This window comes from Hordeum vulgare, chromosome 2H (assembly GCF_904849725.1).
Source record: "Hordeum vulgare subsp. vulgare chromosome 2H, MorexV3_pseudomolecules_assembly, whole genome shotgun sequence".
In the NCBI taxonomy this organism is placed as follows: Eukaryota; Viridiplantae; Streptophyta; class Magnoliopsida; order Poales; family Poaceae; genus Hordeum; species Hordeum vulgare.
Window position 1 is genome coordinate 429,221,660 of NC_058519.1, and position 20,766 is coordinate 429,242,425.

Here is a 20,766-nt window from a genome sequence, read left to right on the forward strand (position 1 = left end):
GTGCTAGTATGTGTGCTTATGTGGATGATATGTTTGTTATATAGATTTCATCGGAGAGTGACGAGCAGTCTATCAAGTTATTTTCTCGAGAAATTCTTCTTCGTCAACATCACAGGCAAGTCATCTTTGATCATGTTATTTTACCTATGTTTTCGATGCATGGTAGATCACCTTCTTTGCCCAATTTGCATGCTGCCTAGGTACTTGGAAACTTTAGCTTAAGTTGTAGTATCATGTGGTAGGAACACAACACCCCGATACTTGGCCCCGGGACGACAATGTTATATTTGCTATGCTTAAGTAGACGGGTTATCGGTTGAGTGTATACCACGAGTGATGCGAGGTTGATATAATAATCAAGACCGGACTAAGACAAGATTTTCAAGACCTCGGACGCAATGCAACTCTGGGTGAAGGACGGTTGATCGGCTCCCTGGAAAACCCAGTGGATGCCCGGGATGCTGGAAAGCTTCACCCAGGCTCAAAGAGACGGACGGATATTTTCAAGACCCAAGGCTTACCTGCACAGCCACAAGTCATTATGGGCTATGGCTTGGTTGGACAACGCGGCGACCCTGGACAGGCGATGCTAGCAGATGTAGAAGAACGGTACGATTGGATGGGCACTGACAGGGATTCAGAGGGACCCGTTGAAAGACCATGTTTTGATCATCCGGTCTTCAAACACCCTGAAGTGCGAGGACATACTCGGAGGCGATCAAATCTTGTGGGGAACGTGTGCAAAACTCTGCAGAGTACTCAAACCTAATCGATTAGCCGTGTCCACGGTCATGGACAACTTGAGCCAAAGGAACTGAAGTTATCTGGATTTCTCAACACCATTATATATATTTGATGAGGGTAATTATTGACAACTCGGGTACGAGAACTGGTTGGCGGGACCATCTCGTTAACAACAAACCTTGTAGTAACATTTTGCTTTCAAACCCCTCTTGTTGTAGGATAAAACTGGCTTTATGCAAAACTTAGCTCCACCGACCAGATATGCATGTAGAGATAGTTGATTATTACTTTACCCCTCTCTTATGTGACTTGCCGGCATATTCAATATGCTGACCTACACGGCTGCAACGTCTTATGTTGCAGATACTTTTCTTCGACGAGTAAGAGTACGATTCAGGGTTACGGTCTACACTCAACTTGACGTTGGTGTTTATTGGGACTCCACTCCCTTGACTGCTTCCGCTAAGATATTTAAGGTACATATCAGTTTTACGCTATTTACATGTGATTGCACTTTGATATATACATTGATGTACTGTGTGTGCCAGCATAGTGATCCAGGGATGGCACAGAAACACAAAGGCTTGACTCGTCTTGAGTCGGGTCGCTACACCCAACCCTTTTGAACACAAAGGATAAGCCGAGGGACTAAACTTATAAAGACTAAGGTGTTCCCGAGGACACACAGGAGAAATAGTCAAGTGCTTTCGCCATATTCCGTCTAGTACTATGCTTTGTATTGATAAGTGTTATGTGGGTGGATCTTAACTAGTGCACCGTGTAGGCTAAGACAAGAACACTCTTATGATTAATCCCTCTTGCAAGCATCCATAAATACAAGAGAGAAATTATGGCAAAGCCTAACCATAGCAATAAACTTTAGGATCCAAGACTCCCTCATGGAAAAGTATGCGAACTGGGTTCAGGTTTCTGTCACTCCGGCAACCCACCGTAAGCATTCTTTATACACGATGCATTCCCCTAGGTCCTTAAAAAGGTGAAGTGTTATGTAGTCGATGTTCACATAAAACCACTAGACGAATAACACCATAACTTAAACATCAATCAACACATATTACTTCAACATCATATGACTACTAGCATCTAGACTTTTCCCATGTCCTCAAGAACTAACGGAACTACTCACAAGACATAAAAGAGATCATGATCAGAGGTGATAAAAATATGATTAACAATCTGGTCATAACAATAATTCTCCAACAGAACTCAATAGCATTCACCACAAAAGAGTAATCAACACCAGTAGAGTAGAGGGGATGAATAGTGCAAGGTACGACTCCGATTGCAATGGTGTAGTAGATGGGATGAAGATGGAGATGGTGCTGGTATTGGTGATGCTGGTGATGATGATCTCGATGATGCCCGTGATGATGGTGATGACGATGAGGACGATCTCCCCTTCCGGGAGGAGTTCTCCTCGGTGGAATCTGCCCGCCGGAAAGGTCTTTTCTTCTGTGTAGGTTTCCGCTACGGAGCGGCGGCGGAATCGCGAAAACTCTTCTCTCCCCATCACTTTTAGGTCAAGAGTAACATATAGGTTAAAGGAGATCATCGGAGGCGGGGCCCACCACCCAGGCGGCCTCCTGGCATGGCCTAGGGGAGTCGCGCCAGCAGGTCGCCTGGGTGACCTGTGGCCCCCCTCCGCCACTTCTTTGGCTTGTCTTCGGGATCTGTTTTGAAACTTCTTCCCTCCAATTTTCAGCGCAGTTGGAGATGTTCTGATATGGTAACTCTTCGTGCTATTTTCTCCGCTGAATCCTGCTTCTATTGTTTCGGCACCAGAAAATTGTAAACTGTGTAAAATAGGCCAAAACACTATAAGTACATCATCATAATGTGGAATATATCAATGAATAGAGACAAATTATGATACAAAATAGTGATGCATTTTGAACATATCAGGCCCACATGTCATAGACTTAAATTAACAGTGGATTAATTAATCTAATTGACCCTGATTAAGTTAATTAACTAAATACTTAATTTATTTAGCTAATTATGTATTTTTTTAGTCTTATTCTATTTTTTAAACATTTAGTGGGGGTGTGGGCCCTAGGGGGCAAATCTGCCCCCAATTCACACAAAAATAACACGACAGATAACCCCACTATCAAAAGGGAGGAGGCCGGGGACTCAAGGCCCTAGCCGTGGCCATGGTTGGTTTCACCCGAGGCCACAACCGGTAGGGACGTGGCCAGGGGAGCCAGCGGGGCGGCTGGCGAGGGCGGCCAGGGCGACACGAGGCGGCAGGGGTGCGAGAGGGTCATGCGCAGGGCGAGCACGGTGGCTGGTCGGACCAGGCGTGGCCGGTGGGGCGTGGGCACACACGAGCAGTGGGGGGAGGGGCGCGATGGGAGCAGAGCGGCGGGCACGGGCGGTGTGGCCACACGCGATCCCAGCGTGCACGGGCGGTGAGCGGCTAGAGGCCGGAGTGTTGTCGGAAGGTGTGAAGGAGGAGAAGGGGAGAGCCCCGAGGGCTCACCAGCATTGCCGGGAAGGGGGGCAGCAAGTCTCGATGGGTCCGACAAGGTAGAGGCGAGGAAGGCCGGTGGGGAAGGGCGGCTCGCGGCGGGCAGTGGCCGGCGATGCGCCGGCGGGCTGGCGCTCGGCGACGTTTGTTGCCACCAGATCTGGCCGAGCGAGAAGAGCCGCGAGGGAGGGGGTTGAGTGGGGGAGTGGGAGTGAGGGGAATGTGGGTATGGTTTCGGCCTAGGGGGTTATGCCCCCGGTGGGGGTGGGCTGGGGGTTTAGGTGGACCGGTTGGCCTAGTGGGCCTAGGCCTAGTTGGGCCGGGTTTTTTAGTTTAATTTATGTTTTAGTATTTCTATTTTCTTTTGGCTTTATTTGCAACATTATTTAGCTTTTGTCAAATGTGTGACCTGGTCCATTATTCACATTGCAATATTCAGCACTACCACAATAAGTTTGAGGGTCATTTGAAAATGTTTGAAATTTTCATAATGCAAAAGGCATTTAAATAACAGTTTTGGCCCTAGTTTCATTCGTTTTAAGGCACCAAGTTAACCCATAAAAAGTTGGTTGCAATTTTAATATAACATAGGGATTATTTGCAACCTAAGCATGATTTTTATTTTGAAGTTTGCAAAACTTTTAAATCCACTTTTTAAATGAATTTGAATTGCAAAGGAATTTGAATCACGGATAGATTCCAATAGTGATCACATTGGGATCAACAGAATGGATTAGCTTAAGCCTCATGTTACTATAGCTTAATTACAAGGGGTTACTCTAGCATAATCTAGGGATGTCACATGATGTCACATCAAGGGGAGATTTACTCTAAGACTTGATTCAAAGCATCACACAACATATGAACACATTAAAAAGCTTTATGTAAAATTGACAACCTATGATCAAGTATTCATACTTGGCTCCTAAGTCAAAATACTCAAATATAGATGACTACTTCACCGCCAAAGTGCTTGGTAGATGCTAGTGGTTGTTCATGTTTGGCATGTTTCATTTGACATCTTATTGTGTGAGCATGTTGGTATGCATATTTTTACTCATTTGAGGATATCCAATTGTTGTTATTTGGATTTCATTTCCTTTGGCCAATTGGATATACAAGAATGCCTAAGTACCCCTCTCTAGTTATCTATGTTTTCTTGTCTCAAATTCTATTCATCTTTCATCACAAAATTTGAGAAAGAACTTCTCGGACCCTCTGTGTGAGGAGCACTCGGAGTTCCGTTTCGACAAGCTGACTTCCAAGACCTCCCACGTGCCACTCGGTGAAACCAACTCTAAAATTCGATCACACCAAAGCACCAGGGTTGATCTGGTTTTCAATGTTGGTACCATCGATTCTAAAATCTCGGCGTCACCTAGTTGCTCTGTCCTGAGGTAGTTACGCATCTCGGTCGAACCGAAATATTTTGGGCGGTGTCACCGATAGCGGGAGGGTATATACCCCGCGGACTCGAACTTTGTAATTAAATATTCAAACATCGTCTCCATACCCCTCTGCTGTCGTCGCTCCTGCCGACGAACTTTCCACTTGCCTCTTATGCGCCCTTGCCACCGGAGTTCACCGCCACCAACAAGAATCTTCTCCTAAGTTGCCGTCGTAGTGAAATCTTCATCGGGTTAGGGTACGATTTTGTCTCCTTTGGCGCTCCTAACTCTAACTCTTCCACATTAGGATAACTTCCACCTCTTGCCACTGGTTGCAATAAATCTATGCACGAGAAAATTCCGTTAGAATAGGCAAACAAAATATTAAGTTTAGTTTTCCGTCTTATGCGTCTCGGAGCCACTGAGTAGAAATGAATCAGTGTCACCGATTCGGGTTTTAGGATTCTGGGAACATTCTCGATTAGACCGAGTCATTATTTTCGATGAAACCGAAAATGGTGACAAAGTCTCTATTAAGGATAATGCTAGTCTTGGAGCCTCTGAAAACTAAAACTCGGTGGAACTAATACCCACCCATATATTAGAAGTCTAAAACTAAGGTTCAGAGTTTATTTTTTTGCAAAAATAGTTGTGTTTTGTGATGTTCATGTGTTCCACTCTTCTACAACTATTCATAGGGACAGAATGTCGGTTCAGCATGTTATGATGAGAGGATAGTTAGAATGACTACAAAGAGCACTTTTTTGAGCTTAATCCAGGCACTAACCCTGATGCTAGCTCTTGAGACCTTCGCACCCCAGCTCACATGATCTGCCCAAGGCATTCAGTAGAACCTAGAAGAAGTTGAGCTCATATGAAGAGGATGCAAACTCCGTGCCTGATGAAGACATATCCCAGAAGCAGTCTGAGAAGAAAGAGAGGGCAATATCTAGAAAGATTCAAAAAAAATTGCAGCCAAGAGAGGGTTGTCTCTATCTTTGTTGGGGAACGTCGCAAGGGAAACAAAAATTTTCCTACGCGCACGAAGACCTATCATGGTGATGTCCATCTACGAGAGGGGATGAGTGATCTACGTACCCTTGTAGATCGTACAGCAGAAGCGATTAGAGATCGCGGTTGATGTAGTGGAACGTCCTCACGTCCCTCGATCCGCCCCGCGAACAATCCCGCGATCAGTCCCACGATCTAGTACCGAACGGACGGCACCTCCGCGTTCAGCACACGTACAGCTCGACGATGATCTCGGCCTTCTTGATCCAGCAAGAGAGACGGAGAGGTAGAAGAGTTCTCCGGCAGCGTGACGGCGCTCCGGAGGTTGGTGATGATCTTGTCTCAGCAGGGCTCCGCCCGAGCTCCGCAGAAACACGATCTAGAGGAAAAACTATCGAGGTATGTGGTCGGGCAGCCGTGAGAAAGTCGTCTCAAATCTGCCCTAAAAGCCCCATATATATAGGAGGAGGGAGGGAGACCTTGCCTTGGGGTCCAAGGGAACCCCAAGGGGTCGGCCGAGCCAGGGGGGAGGACTCTCCCCCCCCCCAAACCGAGTCCTACTTGGTTTGGTGGGAGGGAGTCCTTCCCCCTTCCCACCTCTCCCTTTTTTTTCTTTCCTTTGATATTTTCTCTTCCTTGGCGCATAGGATTTGGTGGGCTGTCCCACCAGCCCACTAAGGGCTGGTGTGACCCCCCCAAATACCTATGGGCTTCCCCGGAGTGGGTTGCCCCCCTCCGGTGAACCCCCGGAACCCATTCGTCATTCCCGGTACATTCCCGGTAACTCCGAAAACCTTCCGGTAATCAAATGAGGTCATCCTATATATCAATCTTCGTTTCCGGACCATTCCAGAAACCCTCGTGACGTCCGTGATCTCATCCGGGACTCCGAACAACATTCGTAAACCAACCATATAACTCAAATACGCATAAAACAACGTCGAACCTTAAGTGTGCAGACCCTGCGGGTTCGAGAACTATGTAGACATGACCCGAGAGACTCCTCGGTCAATATCCAATAGCGGGACCTGGATGCCCATATTGGATCCTACATATTCTACGAAGATCTTATCGTTTGAACCTCAGTGCCAAGGATTCGTATAATCCCGTATGTCATTCCCTTTGTCCTTCGGTATGTTACTTGCCCGAGATTCGATCGTCAGTATCCATATACCTATTTCAACCTCGTTTACCGGCAAGTCTCTTTACTCGTTCCGTAATACAAGATCCCGCAACTTACACTAAGTTACATTGCTTGCAAGGCTTGTGTGTGATGTTGTATTACCGAGTGGGCCCCGAGATACCTCTCCGTCACACGGAGTGACAAATCCCAGTCTTGATCCATACTAACTCAACTAACACCTTCGGAGATACCTGTAGAGCATCTTTATAGTCACCCAGTTACGTTGCGACGTTTGATACACACAAAGCATTCCTCCGGTGTCAGTGAGTTATATGATCTCATGGTCATAGGAATAAATACTTGACACGCAGAAAACAGTAGCAACAAAATGACACGATCAACATGCTACGTCTATTAGTTTGGGTCTAGTCCATCACGTGATTCTCCCAATGACGTGATCCAGTTATCAAGCAAGAACACCTTGTTCATAATCAGAAGACACTGACTATCATCGATCAAGTGGCTAGCCAACTAGAGGCATGCTAGGGACGGTGTTTTGTCTATGTATCCACACATGTAAATGAGTCTTCATTCAATACAATTATAGCATGGATAATAAACTATTATCTTGATACAGGAATTATAATAATAACTATACATTTATTATTTCCTCTAGGGCATAATTCCAACAGTCTCCCACTTGCACTAGAGTCAATAATCTAGCCCTCACATCACCATGTGAATTACATTGTAATAAATCTAACACCCATACAGTTCTGGTGTCGATCATGTTTTGGCCGTGGAAGAGGTTTAGTCAGCGGGTCTGCTACATTCAGATCCGTGTGCACTTTGCATATATTTACGTCCTCCTCCTCGACGTAGTCGCGGATGAGGTTGAAGCGTCGTTTGATGTGTCTGGTCTTCTTGTGAAACCTTGGTTCCTTTGCTAAGGCAATGGCACCAGTGTTGTCACAGAACAAGGTTATTGGATCCAGTGCACTTGGCACCACTCCAAGATCCGTCATGAACTGCTTCATCCAGACACCCTCCTTAGCCGCCTCCGAGGCAGCCATGTACTCCGCTTCACATGTAGAATCTGCTACGACGCTTTGCTTGGAACTGCACCAGCTTACTGCACCCCCATTAAGAATAAATACGTATCCGGTTTGCGACTTAGAGTCGTCCGGATCTGTGTCAAAGCTTGCATCGACGTAACCTTTTACGGCGAGCTCTTCGTCACCTCCATACACGAGAAACATCTCCTTAGTCCTTTTCAGGTACTTCAGGATATTCTTGACCGCCGTCCAGTGATCCACTCCTGGATTACTCTGGAACCTACCTGCCATACTTATGGCCAGGCTAACATCCGGTCTAGTGCACAGCATTGCATACATGATAGAGCCTATGGCTGAAGCATAGGGGACGGAGCGCATATGCTCTCTATCTTCATCAGTTGCTGGGCACTGAGTCTTACTCAATCTCGTACCTTGTAACACTGGCAAGAACCCTTTCTTGGACTGTTCCATTTTGAACCTCTTCAAAACTTTATCAAGGTATGTGCTTTGTGAAACTCCTATCAGGCGTTTTGATCTATCCCTATAGATCTTAATGCCTAGAACGTAAGCAGCTTCTCCTAGGTCCTTCATAGAGAAACTTTTATTCAAGTAACCTTTTATGCTCTCCAAAAGCTCTATGTTGTTTCCAATCAGTAATATGTCATCCACATATAATATTAGAAACGCCACAGAGCTCCCACTCACTTTCTTGTAAATACAAGATTCTCCAACCACTTGTATAAACCCAAATGCTTTGATCACCTCATCAAAGCGTTTGTTCCAACTCCGGGATGCTTGCACCAGTCCATAAATGGATCGCTGGAGCTTGCACACTTTGTCAGCATTTTTAGGATCGACAAAACCTTCGGGTTGCATCATATACAACTCTTCCTTAAGGAAACCGTTAAGGAACGCCGTTTTGACATCCATCTGCCAAATTTCATAATCGAAAAATGCAGCTATTGCTAACATGATTCTGACAGACTTAAGCATCGCTACGGGAGAGAAAATCTCATCGTAGTCAATTCCTGGAACTTGTGAAAAACCCTTTGCGACAAGTCGAGCTTTATAAACGGTCACATTACCGTCAGCGTCCGTCTTCTTCTTAAAGATCCATTTGTTCTGAATAGCCTTGTGGCCCTCAGGCAGTATCTCCAAAGTCCACACTTTGTTCTCATACATGGATCCTATCTCGGATTTCATGGCTTCCAGCCATTTGTTGGAATCTGGGCCCACCATTGCTTCTTCATAATTTGCAGGTTCATTGTTGTCTAACAACATGATTGATAAGACGGGATTACCGTACCACTCTGGAGCAGCGCGTGATCTCGTCGACCTGCGTGGTTCAACAGAAACTTGAACTGGAGTTTCATGATCATCATCATTAACTTCCTCCTCAACCGGCGTCGCAATGACAGAGGTTTCCTCTTGCCCTGCGCCACCATCCAGAGGGATAATAGGTTCGACAACCTCATCAAGTTCTATCTTCCTCCCACTCAATTCTCTCGAGAGAAACTCCTTCTCGAGAAAAGTTCCGTTCTTAGCAACAAACACTTTGCCCTCGGATTTGAGATAGAAGGTGTACCCAACTGTCTCTTTTGGGTAACCTATGAAGACGCATTTTTCCGCTTTGGGTTCTAGCTTTTCAGGCTGAAGCTTTTTGACATAAGCATCACATCCCCAAACTTTAAGAAACGACAACTTTGGCCTTTTGCCACACCACAGTTCGTATGGTGTCGTCTCAACGGATTTCGATGGTGCCCTATTTAAAGTGAATGCTGCTGTTTCTAATGCATAACCCCAAAACGATAACGGCAAATCAGTAAGAGACATCATAGATCGCACCATTTCTAATAAAGTACGATTACGACGTTCGGACACACCATTACGCTGCGGTGTTCCAGGCGGTGTTAACTGCGAAACAATTCCACATTGTCTTAAGTGAGTACCAAACTCGAAACTCAGATACTCACCCCCACGATCAGACCGTAGGAACTTGATCTTCTTGTTACGATGATTTTTCACTTCACTCTGAAATTGCTTGAACTTTTCAAATGTTTCAGACTTGTGCTTCATCAAGTAGACATAACCATATCTACTTAGATCGTCAGTGAAGGTGAGAAAATAACGATATCTGCCGCGTGCCTCCATGCTCATTGGACCACACACATCGGTATGTATGATTTCCAACAAGTCACTTGCACGCTCCATTGTTCCGGAGAACGGAGTCTTAGTCATCTTGCCCATGAGGCATGGTTCGCACGTGTCAAGTGAATCAAAGTCAAGTGACTCCAAAAGTCCATCAGCATGGAGTTTCTTCATGCGCTTTACACCAATATGACCCAAGCGGCAGTGCCACAAAAATATGGTGCTATCATTGTTTACTCTAACTCTTTTGGTCTCAATGTTATGTATATGCGTATCTGTATCAAGATTCAATATGAAAAATCCTCTCACATTCGGTGCATGACCATAAAAGATGTTACTCATAGAAATAGAACAACCATTATTCTCAGACTTAAAAGAGTAACCGTCTTGCAATAAACAAGATCCAGATATAATGTTCATGCTCAACGCAGGCACTAAATAACAATGATTTAAGTTCATCACTAATCCCGATGGTAGTTGAAGTGACACGGCGCCGACGGCGATTGCATCAACCTTGGAACCGTTTCCTACGCGCATCGTCACTTCGTCTTTCGCCAGCCTCCGTCTATTCTGCAGTTCCTGCTTCGAGTTGCAAATGTGAGCAACAGAACCGGTATCGAATACCCAGGCACTACTACGAGAGCTGGTTAAGTACACATCAATAACATGTATATCAAATATACCTGATTTTTCTTTGCCCGCCTTCTTATCTGCCAGATACTTGGGGCAATTGCGCTTCCAGTGACCCATACCCTTGCAATAGAAGCACTCTGTTTCAGGCTTAGGTCCAGCCTTGGGTTTCTTCGGCGGATTGGCAACAGGCTTGCCGCTCTTCTTCGAATTGCCCTTCTTGCCTTTGCCGTTTCTCTTGAAACTAGTGGTCTTGCTCACCATCAACACTTGATGTTCTTTACGGAGTTCAGACTCTGCGACTTTCAGCATCGCAAACAACTCACCGGGAGACTTGTTCATCCCTTGCATGTTGTAGTTCAACACAAAGCCTTTATAGCTTGGCGGCAGTGATTGGAGGATTCTGTCAGTGATAGCTTCTTGCGGGAGCTCAATCCCTAGTTCAGCTAGACGGTTTGAGTACCCAGACATCTTGAGTACATGTTCACTGACAGACGAGCTTTCCTCCATCTTGCAAGCATAGAATTTATCGGAGGTCTCATACCTCTCGATCCGGGCGTTCTTCTGAAAGATAAACTTCAACTCCTGGAACATCTCAAATGCTCCATGACGCTCAAAGCGACGTTGAAGTCCCGGCTCTAAGCCATACAAGACTGCACATTGAACTATCGAGTAGTCCTCCTTACGTGCTAGCCAAGCGTTCTTAACATCCTGATCAGCCGTAGCGGGTGGTTCATCTCCTAGCGCAGCATTAAGGACATAATCCTTCTTTCCAGCTTGTAAGATTAGCTTAAGATTACGAGCCCAGTCTACAAAGTTGCTTCCATCATCTTTCAACTTATCTTTCTCTAGGAACGTATTAAAATTGAGGATGACACTTGCGTGAGCCATGATCTACAACACAAATATATTCAAAGTGGACTTAGACTATGTTCAAGATAATTAGAGTTCAACTTAATCAAATTATATGCTAAACTCCCACTCAAAAAGTACATCTCTCTAGTCATTTGAGTGGTTCATGATCCACTTACACTATCCCAAGTCCGATCATCACGTGAGTCGAGAGTAGTTTCAGTGGTAAGCATCCCTATGCTAATCATATCAACTATATGATTCATGATCGACCTTTCGGTCTCATGTGTTCCGAGGCCATGTCTGCACATGCTAGGCTCGTCAAGCTTAACCCGAGTGTTCCGCGTGCGCAACTGTTTTGCACCCGTTGTATGTGAACGTTGAGTCTATCACACCCGATCATCACGTGGTGTCTCGAAACGATGAACTGTAGCAACGGTGCACAGTCGGGGAGAACACAATTTCGTCTTGAAATTTTAGTGAGAGATCACCTCATAATGCTACCGTCGTTCTAAGCAAAATAAGGTGCATAAAAGGATTAACATCACATGCAATTCATAAGTGACATGATATGGCCATTATCACGTGCTTCTTGATCTCCATCACCAAAGCACCGGCACGATCTTCTTGTCACCGGCGCCACACCATGATCTCCATCATCATGATCTCCATCAACGTGTCGCCATCGGGGTTGTCGTGCTACTTATGCTATCACTACTAAAGCTACATCCTAGCAAAATAGTAAACGCATCTGCAAGCACATATGTTAGTATAAAGACAACCCTATGGCTCCTGCCGGTTGCCGTACCATCGACGTGCAAGTCGATATTTCTATTACAACATGATCATCTCATACATCCAATATATCACATCACATCATTGGCCATATCACATCACAATCATACCCTGCAAAAACAAGTTAGACGTCCTCTAATTTTGTTGTTGCATGTTTTACGTGGTGACCAAGGGTATCTAGTAGGATCGCATCTTACTTACGCAAACACCACAACGGAGATATATGAGTTGCTATTTAACCTCATCCAAGGACCTCCTCGGTCAAATCCGATTCAACTAAAGTTGGAGAAACCGTCACTTGCCAGTCATCTTTGAGCAAAGGGGGTCACTCGTAACGATGAAACCAGTCTCTCGTAAGCGTACGAGTAATGTCGGTCCAAGCCGCTTCGATCCAACAATACCGCGGAATCAAGAAAAGACTAAGGAGGGCAGCAAAACGCACATCACCGCCCACAAAACCTTTTGTGTTCTACTCGAGAAGACATCTACGCATGAACCTAGCTCATGATGCCACTGTTGGGGAACGTCGCAAGGGAAACAAAAATTTTCCTACGCGCACGAAGACCTATCATGGTGATGTCCATCTACGAGAGGGGATGAGTGATCTACGTACCCTTGTAGATCGTACAGCAGAAGCGATTAGAGATCGCGGTTGATGTAGTGGAACGTCCTCACGTCCCTCGATCCGCCCCGCGAACAATCCCGCGATCAGTCCCACGATCTAGTACCGAACGGACGGCACCTCCGCGTTCAGCACACGTACAGCTCGACGATGATCTCGGCCTTCTTGATCCAGCAAGAGAGACGGAGAGGTAGAAGAGTTCTCCGGCAGCGTGACGGCGCTCCGGAGGTTGGTGATGATCTTGTCTCAGCAGGGCTCCGCCCGAGCTCCGCAGAAACACGATCTAGAGGAAAAACTATGGAGGTATGTGGTCGGGCAGCCGTGAGAAAGTCGTCTCAAATCTGCCCTAAAAGCCCCATATATATAGGAGGAGGGAGGGAGACCTTGCCTTGGGGTCCAAGGGAACCCCAAGGGGTCGGCCGAGCCAGGGGGGAGGACTCTCCCCCCCCAAACCGAGTCCTACTTGGTTTGGTGGGAGGGAGTCCTTCCCCCTTCCCACCTCTCCCTTTTTTTTTCTTTCCTTTGATATTTTCTCTTCCTTGGCGCATAGGATTTGGTGGGCTATCCCACCAGCCCACTAAGGGCTGGTGTGACCCCCCCCAAATACCTATGGGCTTCCCCGGAGTGGGTTGCCCCCCTCCGGTGAACCCCCAGAACCCATTCGTCATTCCCGGTACATTCCCGGTAACTCCGAAAACCTTCCGGTAATCAAATGAGGTCATCCTATATATCAATCTTCGTTTCCGGACCATTCCAGAAACCCTCGTGACGTCCGTGATCTCATCCGGGACTCCGAACAACATTCGGAAACCAACCATATAACTCAAATACGCATAAAACAACGTCGAACCTTAAGTGTGCAGACCCTCCGGGTTCGAGAACTATGTAGACATGACCCGAGAGACTCCTCGGTCAATATCCAATAGCGGGACCTGGATGCCCATATTGGATCCTACATATTCTACGAAGATCTTATCGTTTGAACCTCAGTGCCAAGGATTCGTATAATCCCGTATGTCATTCCCTTTGTCCTTCGGTATGTTACTTGCCCGAGATTCGATCGTCAGTATCCATATACCTATTTCAACCTCGTTTACCGGCAAGTCTCTTTACTCGTTCCGTAATACAAGATCCCGCAACTTACACTAAGTTACATTGCTTGCAAGGCTTGTGTGTGATGTTGTATTACCGAGTGGGCCCCGAGATACCTCTCCGTCACACGGAGTGACAAATCCCAGTCTTGATCCATACTAACTCAACTAACACCTTCGGAGATACCTGTAGAGCATCTTTATAGTCACCCAGTTACGTTGCGACGTTTGATACACACAAAGCATTCCTCCGGTGTCAGTGAGTTATATGATCTCATGGTCATAGGAATAAATACTTGACACGCAGAAAACAGTAGCAACAAAATGACACGATCAACATGCTACGTCTATTAGTTTGGGTCTAGTCCATCACGTGATTCTCCCAATGACGTGATCCAGTTATCAAGCAAGAACACCTTGTTCATAATCAGAAGACACTGACTATCATCGATCAACTGGCTAGCCAACTAGAGGCATGCTAGGGACGGTGTTTTGTCTATGTATCCACACATGTAAATGAGTCTTCATTCAATACAATTATAGCATGGATAATAAACTATTATCTTGATACAGGAATTATAATAATAACTATACATTTATTATTGCCTCTAGGGCATAATTCCAACAATCTTAAGAACAACGAAGTGGTACTCGAAGGAGAAAAGTCTTGGCTAAGAAGTCAGGACAGAAAAGGTAGAGGACCAGGTTTGTAAAAGCAGTTGTGCACCCTTCTACACCTGAGTACCCTGATGAGGAGGAGGAAGAGGAAGAGGAGGTTCCCATAGCTAACCCACCTCCTTCCAAGCAAAGAAAGCTATTGAAGGATGCCATGCCAAGCAAGCCATCTTCAAAGGCTAAGACAAATGCTCCCAAGGCCAAGCCTAAGGCGCCTCAGCCTGCAGTCCCCAAGCCAAAGAGGAGTACCATAGATATTCTAGCAGCTTAGAAGAACAAGGGTTCTGCCTCAAGGTATGTTGCTGGGGAAGAAGAAGAAAATGCATTTTTGAGGAAGCTGGGACCTCACCTGCCAGAGAACAATGATGATCATCCAGTTGCAGAGCATATGAAGAAGAGGAAGGATTAATGGCTTAGGAAGTGGAGAGCTGCTGATCCATATGCCATCAGGAGAAGAACTGTTGTTGATGCTTGCTTCCACACTAAGGAGCATCAAGATTTCTATGAGACTATCTTGTTAGACAAGAGTGCAATAGTTAATGACATGAGATTACTTGACTCGAACTACATCAAGGAGAATGAAGATTACTTTCCCATGCATAAGAGAACTTCAGTCCCTTTGACATTGAGAACCTTCTTGGCAGAGAGGTGAAAACTTGGAATGATAATATGATAATGAAATTCTAGTCGACAACTCATTTCTATCCAGATGGGAGGATAACATGGATGACTAAAGGCACCAGGTATCGATCTCCTGTTGATGAGTGGACCACCATCATAGGATCCCTAGGGGTGCAAGATGGGGATCTTGATGTGTATGCTAAGTCCAAAATGAATCACAGTTTCATGGCCAACATGTACAATCCTATTCCCAGGGAATATCTGAAGTAACACGAGTTAGGTTGTGCCTACTTCCTGCAAGCATGACTACCCACCACCAACACCATTATGAGGTTGATGACCCACAAGTATAGGGGATCTATCATAGTCCTTTCGATAAGTAAGCGTGTCAAACCCAACGAGGAGCAGAAGGAAGTGACAATCGGTTTTCAGTAAGGTATTCTCTGCAAGCACTGAAATTATCGGTAACAGATAGTTTTATGATAAGGTAATTCGTAACGGGTAGTAAGTAACAAATGTAACAAAGGTGCAGCAAGGTGGACCAATCCTTTTTGTAGCAAATGAAAATCCTGGCCAAACTCTTATATAAAGCAAAGCGCTCCGGAGGACACGTGGGAATTTCTATCAAGCTAGTTTTCATCATGCTCATATGATTCACGTTCGTTACTTTGACAATTTGGTATGTGGGTGGACCGGTGCCTGGGTGCTGCCCTTACTTGAAAAACATCCCACTTATGATTAACCTCTAACATTACTTGGAGCTATATTTTTATTCACCACATGATATGTGTTTTGCTTGGAGGGTCTTGTATCTTAGGAGCCTTTTCTTTTTGTTATGTCACAATCATCCTTGCTTCACACCTTTTTTAGAGAGAGAGAGACATGCACTCATCGTGATTTTGCTAGAATGCTCATAGTGCTTCACTTATATCTTTTGAGCTAGATACTTTTGCTCTAGTGCTTCACTTATATCTTTTGAGCTAGATACTTTTGCTCTAGTGCTTCACTTATATCTTTTAGAGAACGGCGGTGCGTGATTTGGTAGTTGGCTTATGCTATGAAAGTATTCCCAAATATGCTAGGTACCCAAAGAGGATGCAAAAACCTCCATCTTCATGTGCATTGAGTAGAAAGAGAAGTTTTGATTCCTCTCAATTAGTTTTGATACATGGATTCGGTAATATTAAGAGTTATGTTAGTAGGGTGTTGTGAATCTACAGATACTTGTGTTGGAGTTAGTGATTCCTGTAGCATGCACGTTTGGTGAACCGCTATGTTAGGAAGTTGGAGCATAATTGATCTATTGATTGTCATCCTTTGTGTTGAGGTCGGGATCACGCGATGGTTTACACCTACCAACCCTTCCCCTCGGAGTATGCGTTTAGCACTTTGTTTGGATTACTAATGAAAACTTTCGCAATAAGTATGTGAGTTCTTCTTGACTAATGTGAGTCCATGGTATAGATGCACTTTCACCTTCCACCATTGCTAGCCTCTCTAGTGCCGCGCAATTCTCGCCGGTGCACAAACCCACCAAATTCCTTCCTCAAAACAGCCACCATACCTACCTACTATGGCATTTTCATAGCCATTCCGAGATATATTGCCATGCAACTCCCACCGTTCCGTCTCATGACTTGTGCCGTCACTCTCATATTGCCATTGCATGATCGTAAGATAACTAGCGAGATGTTTCAACGTCATATGCCATGCTAGATCGTTGCACATCCCGGTACACTGCCAAAGGCATTTCCTATAGAGTCATCATCATTTTGAGCTATGAGCAAATAAAAGTGTGATGATCATCATTATTAGAGCATTGTCCCATGTGAGGAAATAAAAAAAAAGAGGCCAAAGAGCCCAAAAACAAAAAAAGGAGAAAAGAACAGAAAACAAAAAAGAGGCCTAAGAGCCCAAATGAAAAAAAAAGAGAAAAAGAGAGAAGGGATAATGCTACTATCTTTTTCCACACTTGTGCTTCATGTTAGCACCATGTTCTTCATGATTGAGAGCTTCTTTCTTTGTCACTACCATATGCTAGTGGGAATCTTCATTATATAACTTGGCTTGTATATTCCAATTATGGGCTTCTTGAAAATTGCCCTAGGTCTTCGTGAGCAAGCAAGTTGGATGGACACCCACTAGTTCTCCTTTTGAGCTTTCACATACTTATAGCTCTAGTGCATCCTTTGTATGGAAATCCCTACTCATTCACATTGATATCTATTAATGGGCATCTCCATAGCCTATTGATACGCTGAGTCAATGTGACCATCTCCTCCTTTTTGTCTCACAACCACCACCACACTCTATTCCACCTATAGTGCTATATCCATGGCTGGCGCTCATGTATTGCGTGATAGTTATAAAAAGTTTGAGAAAGTAAGAGTAGGAAAACAATTACTTGGCCAATTCCGGGGTTGTGCATGATTTACATTAGTTGTGTGAGGATGATGGAGCATAGCCAGACTATATGATTTTGTAGGGATAACTTTCTTTGGCCTTGTTATTTTGAAAGTTCATGATTACTTTGCTAGTTTGCTTGAAGTATAACTGTTTTCATGTCAATAGAAAACTATTGTTTTGAATCCTACGGATCTGAACATTCATGTCACGTGAAAGAAGTTGCAAAGGACAACTATTTTAGGTAGCATTCCACATCAAAAATTCATTCTTTATCACTTCCCTACTCGAGGACGAGCAGGAGTTAAGCTTGGGGATGCTTGATACGTCTCCAACGTATCTATAATTTTTGATGGTTTCATGCTATTATCTTGTCAAACTTTGGATGTTCTGTATGCCTTTTTTATATTTTTTGGAACTAACTTATTAACTCAGTGCCAAGTGCCAGTTCCTGTTTTTTCCATGTTTTTGACCCCTTTCAGAAGAGATTTGAAACGAAGTCCAAACGGAAGAAAATCCCGGAAAATATTTTTTTGGAACAGAAGAAGATCGGAGAACTTGGGAGCCAAGCCAGAGGAGCTCCAGGGGCCCCACGAGCCCCCACCCCGCGGCCAGGGGGCCGCGCCATCCAGGCTTGTGGGCCCCCTGGAGGTCCCCTCACCTAGGTCTTTCGCCTATATAATCCCAAAAATTCTAGAAAAATCAAGAGATCATCGCAACCAATTTTCCGCCGCCGCAAGCTTCTGTCTCTGCAAGATCCCATCTGGGGCACGTCCTGGTGCCCTGCCGGAGGGGGGATTCGGACACGGAGGGCTTCTTCATCAACACCATGAACTCTCCGATGATGTGTGAGTAGTTCACCATAGACCCATGGGTCCATAGCTAGTAACTAGATGGCTTCTTCTCTCTCTTGGATCTTCAATACAAAGTTCTCCATGATCTTCATGGAGATCTATCCGATGTAATCTTCTTTTGCGGTGTGTTTGTCGAGATCCGATGAATTGTGGATTTATGATCAGATTATCTATGAATCTTATTTGAGTTTCTTCTGATCTCTCTTATGCATGATTTCATATCCTTGTAATTCTATTCGAGTTGTGGGTTTTTTCTGGCCAACTAGATCTATGATTCTTGCAATGGGAGAAGTGCTTGGTTTTGGGTTCATACCGTGTCGTGACCTCATCCAGTGACAAAACGGGTAGCGAGGCACGCATCGTGTTGTTGCCATCAAGGGTAAAAAGATGGTGTTTTCATCATTGGTTTGAGATTATCCCTCTACATCATGTCATCTTGCTTAAAGCGTTACTCTGTTCGTCATGAACTCAATACACTAGATGCATGCTGGATAGGAGTCGATGTGTGGAGTAATAGTAGTAGATGCAGAAAGTATCGATCTACTTGTCTCGGATGTGATGCCAATATCCATGATCATTGCCTTAGATATCGTCATGACTTTGCGCGGTTCTATCAATTGCTCGACAGTAATTTGTTCACCCACCGTAATACTTGCTATTTTGAGAGAAACCTCTAGTGAACACTATGGCCCCAGGGTCTACTCCACACCATATTTTCAGCCTTACACTTTTTACTTCGTCGCACTTTCTGCCTTCAGATCTTACTTTGCGAACAATCTTGAAGGGATTTATAACCCCTTTGAAGCGTTGGGTGCAAGCTTGTTTGTGTTTGTGCATGTACTCTGGACTTGACGAAACCCTCCTTCTGGATCGATACCTTGGTTCTCAAACTGAGGGAAATTCTTACTGCTCCTGTGCTTCATCACTCTTTCCTCTTAAAGGGAAGAACCAACGCAAGCCTAGCCTCTGTCAACGTGTCAACTTCTGGCGCTGTTGTCTGTGGGATAGCAGTAGTTTGCAGAGGAAACGAGGCAATCAGACATGCGGTTTTATCGCTTTCACTTAGCCTTAGGAGTTGAAATTATGGGGCTGATCGGAAGCCCCCGTGTTTTTTTATGGTAGTCGGGTAAGACAAATTTTGAAATAGCTACCATAGGGTCCGCAAAGGCGTAAACCCTCAGTATAATACAAAATAGCCTCCAACTGTTTTTTCTTGTTGAGCCCGGGTTGCACAGGTTCTCGCTTATTATGACGGTCAGTTTTCGGCTTTCTCCACTGAGGTATTTTTAGCCAAACTAGTCAGCAAAACAATTTCACTGGTTCTCCCTTTACCCCTTAGCCAAACTAGTCGATAATAGAATCGCAATGGTTCTCCCTTTACCCCTTAGCCGAACTAGCGGAATGTAAGGAGGTAAGCATAGGAGAAAGGCAACCCAACTGTAGACCCACGACATAATTTAGAACTGATGCATATAACGCAAGACCTGAGAGACCGGACACTTAAGAAGAAGTGGTAGTGTAGTGATCGGGGTGGTGTTACCATCCAAGCCCCAGTCTATGATCGATAGCACTTTGGCGTGTGCAAAAAGTAATTTTGACATGTTAGTGCCGATAAGCATAAAGTGTATGTATACAAAAGTAATTGGAATAATGTGTGCGATGAATTTTTATAACTCGTAGCACCAAGGTAGCTTGTTACAGGTAACTATCAATACAAGTTTTTTGAAGCAACTTTTCAAGAGACCTTGCATGGGTGACTTGACGTCCGCCCTGTGTTCGGCCGCACTATATCTATTGCCTCTGCTAGGGGTGGAGGTGCTATCCTTTACAGGAAGTTGTTGTCAGCAAGCGGACCTTGAGTAGAGGGTCTTGAGAAGTTGCGCATGAAACAGAGGAGCTTGACACTTGGGCTCTTCATGATGCCCTGCCTTTGCTTCGTAAGAGTGCGTTGGACCATAGCTCGGTTAACCTAATCACATAATCCCTGGTGGGTTGCTCCCATGGTTTCCCATGGAATTTTGAGGATGAAATTGTTTTTACGAGGGACATACCTTGACAGTGTTTGGGCCATGTCATGGGAGTCGTATCCCTATGTACTCTGAGCCGAAGAATTATCCGGCTGGTCAGATTGAGCTTGTGCTTGTTTGCCTTCCCTCCGCGCCTTTGTTGCCGGCCTGTGGCTTGAAGTGTTGTTGTCATGTTGGCACTCAGTTGCCAGTGCGGCCGTGTGCTCCTCAGTCCGGAGAGAATGCTCTGTATTTCC